Raw genomic sequence first — 9757 nt, forward strand, 5'->3', positions numbered from 1 at the left:
TGGAGTATATTTTTAAGCCTTGTTTTAAAAGTATATTCGCTTTTATTTTTGGGGTTTGGGGCGGAGCTAGAGACCAAAGTATGTGTTCGGACAAATTTAATAATTTTAATTCATATATGGTACAAATTCAAACTGCATCAACTTTGATCAATATTTTAAAATATATTTTTTCACCAAATTGATATGAAAAATTACAACTTATAGTATTATTCATCTAGTTTTCAAATATATAAATTTTAATGTTAAAATATTAAATTAATCTAATCCAATTTAGCTTTAAAGTTTAATCAAATTGACTCTTGAAAAGCGAAAAGTGTCACATAAATTGGGATGGAGGGACTATGTTTTAAAAATTCATTTAATACTTATTTCCTCAGTCACAATCAGTTTGACACTTTTCGTTTTTTGATAATCAAACGAATTGTTTTTTATCGTAATTTTTTCATATATTTTTTAAATATTTTAAATTATTAATTATGGTGACTTATAGTATTTCTTACGTAGTTTCCAAATATGTAAATTTATTTCAAACAATTTAAAGATTCTATGTTCAAACACACGGTCAAAATTAAGAAATTTAACTCTCGAAAAATGTCAAAAAAATTGGGACGGAGGCAGTATAAATTATTAAGTAAAATACAATAACGAGCTATAGTATCCTAAATTCATAAACTTCAAATTTTGGCTCCTCCTCAAAGAAGAAGGGTGTAGTGGGGACTCTAAGGAACACACGAAGACGTGAACAAAATTGTGTCAAAAGGGTGAAATGCTACTTCCTTGGTTCCAAAATAAGTGTCTCTTTTGGCTTATGCACACACCTTAAGAAATTGCTCACTCCTAGAAAATTAGGAGTGTTTTACCAATTTACTCATAATTAATGCTTAGAAAAAAAAAGTTATTTAATGATTCTTGATAATAAATAAGGGTAAGTTTGAAAGAATAAAATAATTTCTTATTGAAATTCTAAAGTGACATTTATTTTGGAACAAAATAAAAAGCCTAAAAAGACACCTATTTTGGAATGGAAGGAGTAGTAGCTAAAGGCTCTTGAGAAATGAGAAATGGGAAAGAGAGCTGTGGAGAGAGAAGGGTCTCTTGGAAATTAGGGTTTGTGTGCGTGGGGTCTTGTGCGCGTGAGGTAGTGGGTTGCACGTTATCTCTTCCTCCCAATGCAGTAGTATAAACGTATATCTATCTACATGATTTTATTTTAGTATTTTACTTAAGTGATTTGGCAGTATTGATTTTTTACGTTAAGTCAAGTCAATTTGTAATAATAGGTACCTTTTATATCAAATTTGATTCAATAACTTAAAAGATAGAGTCATAAACTGTTATAGTTGGTTAAATTGAATTGAGCTAGTGACAATATACATTCTTTTTGTACGGTTAGTGTATATAATTTATAACTCACATTACATATAATTATGGAGTAGTGTAATTAATGGGATGATTGGTGTCTCCCTACCCGTAATTAGAAGTTTCAGGTTCGAGCTTCATAAATAAAATTTATTTTAGTGGGGAATGCTTTACCCTCTTAGCGGATCTGTCTAAATGCAAACTAAATCTGAATTTTTCTGAACAGTGAGCTTCATATAGTGGTCAAAGCATCGATCATTTAACGTTTTTGCTATCGATAGACCCTCTGCCCACAGCCCTCTATTGTTGCATTTGTTTTATTTTGCTATTTGTTTATCTTACTTCTCTTATAACAGAGCTGTGATACTTTTCTTTTGGGTTTATCGGAAATAATATTTCTATCTCAAAATGGTAGAGGTGAGGTCTACTATTATCCTCAGACCCCACTTATAGAATTATATAGGGTTTGTTGTTGTTGATCATTTAACGTTTTGTTTTTTTTTTTTCTAGAGAAAGTACAATGTGTGGGCACAATAAAGTTAGACGCATACATCCTAAGGATGCACAAATTTTAACTTCGCGGAAAGCAAATACATCATCATTAAAACAAGAGTTAAGCTTGCACAAACTTTTGTTATTAGTGATGGCTAAGTGATATATATCCCTACCTTAATTTGTACCTTTTCAGATTAAAATACTTTGGATGATTTTATTAATTAATATCAGGTACGAACAAATATTTTAATTTCCATCGGCAACCGTCCACTATAAATGTCTACACTTGAAATAGAGAGGAATCCGACAAGTAAATTAATTAATAATTGGTGTTTCCATAATTTATTTGGAAAATAGTCGAGCAGGAAATAACAAATCCACATTTCGAAAGATAATTTACTCCCATCCATGTGGGAGTGCTCTAAGAAGGACGAAAGTAGTGAAATAAATACTAATGATCGAAATGAGAAAAACAATTAATATATTAACCCTTATTTTCTAGAAATATTGCGCAGTTACTATATGTTAATTAGAGGGTTATTTTAACTAGTTGAGTATTATATTGGAATCAATTATGAGCCTTGAATTTGTAAAGATGAAGATTGTTTGGCTTATATTCCTAATAAAGTGGACGATGCATTATGTTTGTCCCACATCACTTGGTCACAAGTAGGGTATAATAAATAGTTAATTCTTTACTTTTTTGGCATTTCATGAAACACTATAGTTGAGAGCACTTGTGTTAAAAATGTAGCGGCTTAATATTTTTTTGTGTGTTTAACAGTTATTCATTTGTTTACCTTATTATAATTAAAGAGGCACTTGACGCAGATATTATTAGGAACTGTAGTACTTTTTTGCTTTTACTGATAATGAATAGTAGCCATTTGGATTGGTAAAGTGCTTAGGAATTGCACTACTGCATTTAGTTGATGATGCATATTAATTAATTGAGGAAAAACACGAACACACTGTTCACATAATCATCGTATTCGTTTTATTAGTCTATCATGTAAGCAGATGACATGAAATACGAATTATATTGAAAATTTTACTGTCTAAAATAGTACTTATTCGTTACGGAGGACTAACACTGTTTAGAGAAAAAAAATCTTCGCAATAATCTTCCACGGAACTTTTCGGGAATTTTAGAGAGAAGAAGACGATTCAGAGTTTTGCTAATGGGGAAGGGAAAAGAAAACGATTCAGAGTTTTGGAAAAGACACTTGTTGTCACACAAAATAGGTAGAACGATTAGGAAGAGTTGCCATTGTATTCCTTCCCATTTTTATTTAATTTTCAAATACATAACTAATTATATATCTACGTATCCACTTATTATTTTGACATGAAACTGAATTCAGCCACATGGGTGATTCGAGTCCAATTTCCTTCCTTAAGTATAGATAGATGAGAGGATGAGGAAGGGTGTCTATCTCCGAGAACTAATTTGGATTCATGTCGGAGCGATCAACTACATAAGCTATTCATCTTGTAAGGAGATTGCTGGAGCAGTATAGAGATAGGAAGAGAGACTTACACACGGTGTTACCTGGAAAAGGCATACAATAAAGTTCCTATGGATGTTCTATGGAGATGCTTAGAGTCTAAAGGTGTACGTACTCGTGACTTACATTAGAGCAATTAAGTACATGTACCATGGAACCAAAACCCGAGTAAGAACATTCGGAGGTTACCTAGAACACTTTTCGATCATGATGGAGTTGCACCAAGGATCGACTCTTAGCTCGTTTCTATTTTTCTTAGTGATGGACAAATTGATGCGGCATATCTAAAAGGAGGTGTCGTGGTGTATGTTATTGGTAGATGACATAGTATTGATTGATGAGACGCATGGTGAAGTTAATGATAGGCTGAACTAATACAGAGTACCTGGAGTGCAAGTTCAGTGATGTAACACATGACACAGAGGTGGAAGAGATTGAGACGCACAAGTCATACCTAAGAGAGAAAGTTTTAAGTATCTTGAGTCTATAATTCAAGACAACCGGGAGATTGATGATGATGTCGCACATCGTATCGGCCACATTGTATCGGCGGGGTGGGTGAAATAGAGGCTCGCGTTCGAGGTAGTGTGTGATAAGAACGTGTCATCAAGGCTTAAAGGTAAGTTCTACAAAGTGGTGGTTAGACCTGCATTGTTTTATGGGGCAGAGTGTTGGCTAGTGAAGAATGCTCAATGTTTAGAAGATAGCAGAGATGAGAATGCTCTGATGGATCTATGGGCCCACTAGGATAGATAAGATTAGGAACAAATTTATACATGACAAGGTGGGAGTGACCTTCCTGGTGGACAAGAAAAGGAAAGTGAGACTGAGTTGGTTCGAGCATGTGAAGAGGAGGTGCACAGATGCACTAGTAAGGAGATACGAGTGGTTGGCTATAGAAAGTTTTAGGAGAGGTAGAGATAGGCCGAAAATGAACTGAGGAGGGGAGGGGGGGGGGGAGCATGATTAGACAAAGCTTGACACATATTCAGCTGAGAACGTGACCCTTAAAAGGAAGGGTAGTTGATAACCCAGTGTTGTCATACTTGTATGAGAGAGAGAGGCAGGTGGCTAGTCTCCTATGCTTATATTCTCCTTATTTTGGTAATATTAGTTAGTATTCTAGTAGCATTTTATTCTTCAATTTTTACTACTATTTGTTGTTTCCCATTTTGCTTTCATTGTTTTCTTTTCAAGCCTACTTTGATTTTTTTTTTTTTTTAATTGAGGGTCTATCAAAAACAGTATCTCTACCTTATAAAGGTAGGGGTAAGGTTTGCATATATTCTATCCTTCTCAGACCCCATTTATGAAATTACACTGGGTAAGTTGTTGTAGTTATTATATATAGATGAGGCAAGTCTATCAAGAAATGGGTTCCAAGTTAAGAAATTATTACAGTTTTTTTTTTCATCAAAGAAAATTATTAATTATTACTGTTTAATTTAATTATTTCTTGGAATGTTGCTAATTTTCTAGAAGGCATAGATTAGAGAGATCTCCTTACATCCTTATGAAAAGGCTTTTTGTGGATGGATAAGACATTGAAAAGGGGAAGGAGAGCATCTTTTGAGTTTGGTAGAATTAAGCCACAATTAGCTATCATTAAGTACCATGAAAGGGCTGATTTTCTGTCTTTTAATAGCACATCATTTTTTTGAGTGATTGGCTTAGTTAAATTAAGAATGAGTGTGCGCACTGGACTAATTGATCCATCTCAATAGCTACAGAATCATGGTCGATGTAAGAGTTTAATTTGGTCCAAAATAAGTGTGCTTTAGAAAACCAACAAGACATTAAATTATTATTTTTTCAAAACAACCCTAACTCCAATAAATGATCTATACACATTTTACTGGATATTTTGAGTCTAGATGAAGAGTAATTTGACGAGAGATACGAGTAATTTAGTCAAATAATTCTTATGATTAATTATGCTATCAAGTGATTTTCTATGTGCCAAAACCTTAAAGGACACTTATTCTGACATCTGATATCACAATACAAACCTCACCTATACTTAGATTTTTAATTTTTTATGCAATCTAACCATCAATTACAATATCTTTTCTTTACAACAATTGTGTATGATCCAACTTATGTGCATCTTAATTAATTGTATCGTTGTGTCCTGTTTCTTCTCATCAATATAGGTCACTACTAAAAAACAGGATTTTCCGACCTCAAAAAACCGACCTCAATTGAGGTCGGAAAAAAACCGACCTCATGAGGTCGGTAAAGTCGTAATATTTATTTTTCAATTTTTTTAAACATAAACCGACCTCATGAGGTCGGTAATTTTGTATCAAAATTTGAAAAAATAATGTACCGACCTCAGTAGGTCGGAAATTTATTTGATGCCTAATATTATAATTTTATTTTTAATTTAAAAGAATACCGACCTCGTGAGGTCGGTATTCTTTTAAATTAAAAATAAAATTATTAAATATACCGACCTCATGAAGTCGGTATAATTGGGCAAATAAATTAAATTAAAACAGACTCAAATAAACCCTTCTCTCTCTCTTTCCCTATCACGTTTTCACTCCCCCTCTCTGTCTAACCCTAAAAATACGTCGTCGATATCACCATCATTGCAGGGAGTCATCGTCGCCGCCATCCTTAATCAGTACTGTCATCACCGTCGCCACCGTCCCTAATCAGTACTGTCGTCGCCGTCGCGTCCACAGCCAATCATTTGAGGTATGCTTTCTTTCTTTTCTTAATTAATATTGCGTTGTAATTAGAAAGCTCCTGATGATGGTTAATGTTCTATATTTGGCATTGTGCTGTTAATTTGATGGAAGAAAGTTACAGGGAGAAAATTTCTATTTCCAAGTTTTAAAAAAAAAAAAAAAAAATCTATTTCCACTAGTTCATAAGAAAGTAGGGAAGCCTGACATTCAAGACCATTCTTGTTTTCGCAAATTGGGAAGTTTATGTCCATGCCAAAGACAATGTCGGGTGCTATGGGCTTTTACAGTCCTGTCTAATGAGAATTGTACCTTTTTTTCATGTGTTTGGTTTTAAATTTTCTGAATTTGTGATGGTTTCTTGATTCTAAGGCACATTTAGCCAAAAGAGTACTTCAATCTCTTGCTCTCTAAGGTCCATATACCCTTGTTTTAGTGTGTGTTAGGTTTATGGTGCAAAAAGAAGCCAATTTGTTGCTGAATTCTTATACATTATTGTAAATCCTTGCTCTAAAGTTTAATAAAGATTCAATTTGTGTATCTTATCATTACCGTACGTCACTTGCATTTACATCAAACCTGGAAAATGATATTAAAAAAAAAAAATTGTGTTTTTAAAGAAATGGGACTTAAAGGAAAAGATGTTTCTGGAAAAATGTTTTATCTTGGATAATCATTTTCTGATCATCTTCCAGAAAATACACAGCTTATTTTCTCCTCCTTTTTTCTTTCTAGTTTTTTCCTTTTTCAATGTGTATTACCTTGTAAAATTGCATTCATCCTCTTGCCTCATTTTCTCTGTTTATTCTCTTATATCCATAATTTGATTCATTTCAGGCCTTATTCGTGAGTATATATTGATAAACATCATGTAGACAGTGCGTGGCTTTGATATCTTGTTACTAGCTAAATTTTACCTTTTTCGTCATTTTTACACAAATATTTCTTGGTTTACATGTTTGTTTTGTTGTGTTATACTTTGATAAGCATATTGAGTTATTTCTTACCAAATTCATCACATGTCCCTTCTAAATAAAATTGTCATAATTAGCCTTAAATGTAAGGAAGAGAAGATATTGAATTTACTTCAATATGAACTTGGTGATAATTATATCTGATTGTCTGGTGTTTGCTCTTTGATGCATTTACATCTTTTGTGGTTTTGAGGGAAAATGTTGTATTATCACATATGACTTTACATGCATAGAATCTACTCTTTTTTGTTTGTCAATTAAAATATCTAAGTTTTTATATTCCGAGAAGTAGTCCCTTCATCTTTCCCTAATTTAACATCAATTGCTCTTCCCTCATTCATGCAATTGTTTGACAGGATTATGTGCCCACTGTGTTCGACAAATTCAGTGCAAATGTAGTTGTCAATGGAGCCACTGTCAATCTAGGGTTATGGGATACTGCTGGTAATTATTTATTTGCGTGACATTTATTGCTTGAAGCTTCTGATAACTGTAACATGTTAATGAGTTCAATGCATATACCTATAGTTCAATGTACAAATTGAATGATCGACTTAATATGTTCTTATGCATTGTCTTTATATCCGATTCAAGTATATGTCTGTTTTGGAACACTCTCTTGATATCAAATGTGATTAGAACTTGAAAGCTTCTCAGAATGCAGCCTTTTAGCTGGATTACTTCATGATGTTGTTGGTCAACTCTTATTATGAGCTATTTATTTTGGTTAAGGTTGCTTCATGCTTGACTCTAATTGGAAAGGACTTTAATAAACAACATACTCCAGACACCAGTTGTTTGTTTAGTATCTAATAATAATTTGAACACAATATTTCCAGCATTCTAAAGTTCACTTCAAATGCAGAGATATCCTCCTAATATGTTGTATGAATTTCAATTGGTTTCTTATGAATTTCAATTGGTTTCTTTTGCATCTTCTCTTTCTTCCCACTTGTCTAAACCATTGATCTAAAAAAAGTATGAGAAATTCATATTGGACTAATGTTGAGAAGCATGGTTACACTATTCTTCGTTAACCAAAGCTTGGCAGCTTATTGACTAGAAGAGGACAGGAATCAGTTGATCATGCTAAAGATTTGGTTTATTTGCTGTATAACTGCTTGACTAACATCTATGGAATCTAAGAAACTTCTAAAGAATAGTAACATCCATACTGAGAGAATGTGCTGTGAAATGTGGTCAAGATCCAATGTGATATGTTAATGCTAAATAAGTTAGCTCCTTTTAAGTTGTAGCAATGATAGAAAAATGCTAGTATTCTTTTGTTGTTTAGAGCTGAAGTCAGGTAGAGAATGACTTCTCTGCAAAGTTATTTAATTTTGCTGAACTTCTTTATATTTCTACCCCAAACAAACTCCTAATTGCTTGAGGCTAGCTTTTGAATACTTTTTTGTTTGATTAGACTGGATGTGTTGGGGCTGTATCATGGTAAACTTAGATTAGATTCAACTATCTCTACTGACATATTCCCAGTTCAATGTACAAATTTAATGATAGTAGGAGTAGTAGTAAATTACAGAGTGATATTAAAAGGAACAACAAACACATATAATTAGGGGTCAAGAATATCTGTAACATTTCCAAGCACTGCTCCACTTTATAAATTCTAATAGAATTATTATTAAACTTGTAACTGCTCTGTTGTCAAATAATTTGTACTACGTAGTTCGTTGATTTTAGTTAAATAGGTGAATTATTTAAACAAATTTTGAAGTTATCCCTTTTCTATTTATTTATATTTGCGATACTTACATACATTATTGTATAGATGGCAGGTGAAAAGAGGAGTAAGAAAACAAAGAAAGCTAAGGAGACGGGGGTTCCCCGGAGACCACCAGAAAACCTTGCGATTAGAGATAGAAGCCCGTCGCCACGTCTCCCACCACGCAGCGCTCCATTGCCTCATGATCCCCTCATGAATGGCATTTCATATAGTCTTCCACCTCCATATGATTTGTGGATTGTGTAAGTGTTTTGTCGATGTTTGCGAGGGGTGAAGTAGTCTAATGTTGTATACTAACTTAGTGTAAACTAGTTTAATGTTTTGTGGATGTTTACAATTGTTGAAGTAGTTTAGTGTTGTTTTGATGTTTGCGAAAGTTGAAGTAGCTTAATGTCTCTTGTGAATGTTTGATTGATGTTTTTATTCAACTTTGAAGTAGTTTCGAATTGAATTTGATGAATTGGTGGTTGTAATATATGTGTTGTAATAGTAGCTTAATGTTTTACGTATTTATAGTAGTTTGGTGTATTGTTGTTGTTGTTGTTGTTGGTGTATTGTTGGCAGCTATTTGAGCTGGTTTTAGTTGAAAGTAAAATTATTTTCATCTTGACAGGTGGGCAACTGGAATAACAGCTAGGTGCTACCATTTTTCTTGCAGAGTACCGACCTCATGAGGTCGGTTTTGGGCCCAGACACATATAAAATACCGACCTCATGAGGTCGGTTTTCTGGAAAATTTCCAGGGAAATGCAAATTACCGACCTCATGAGGTCGGTTTTCTGCAAAAAATTTCCAGAAATTGCAAATTACCGACCTCATGAGGTCGGTTTTCTGCAAAATATTTTCAGAAATTGCAAATTACCGACCTCATGAGGTCGGTTTTCTGCAAAATTTTTCAGGGAATTGCAAATTACCGACCTCATGAGGTCGGTAAAATAATATCATTATATTATTAATATAATTTACCGACATAATGAGGTCGGT

General features: G+C 33.4%; 1 long non-coding RNA gene across 1 annotated transcript; it reads left to right on the top strand.

Annotated features, from left to right (window-relative positions):
• The first annotated feature begins 5880 nt into the window (after nucleotides 1–5880).
• On the top strand, nucleotides 5881–9301 carry LOC132614784 (uncharacterized). Its single transcript, XR_009572444.1, has 3 exons — nucleotides 5881–6065; nucleotides 7386–7473; nucleotides 8819–9301. It is a non-coding gene; the product is annotated as an uncharacterized LOC132614784 (long non-coding RNA).
• The last annotated feature ends 456 nt before the right edge of the window (nucleotides 9302–9757 follow it).

The sequence above is a fragment of the Lycium barbarum genome, chromosome 10 (genome assembly GCF_019175385.1).
Source record: "Lycium barbarum isolate Lr01 chromosome 10, ASM1917538v2, whole genome shotgun sequence".
NCBI lineage: Eukaryota > Viridiplantae > Streptophyta > Magnoliopsida > Solanales > Solanaceae > Lycium > Lycium barbarum.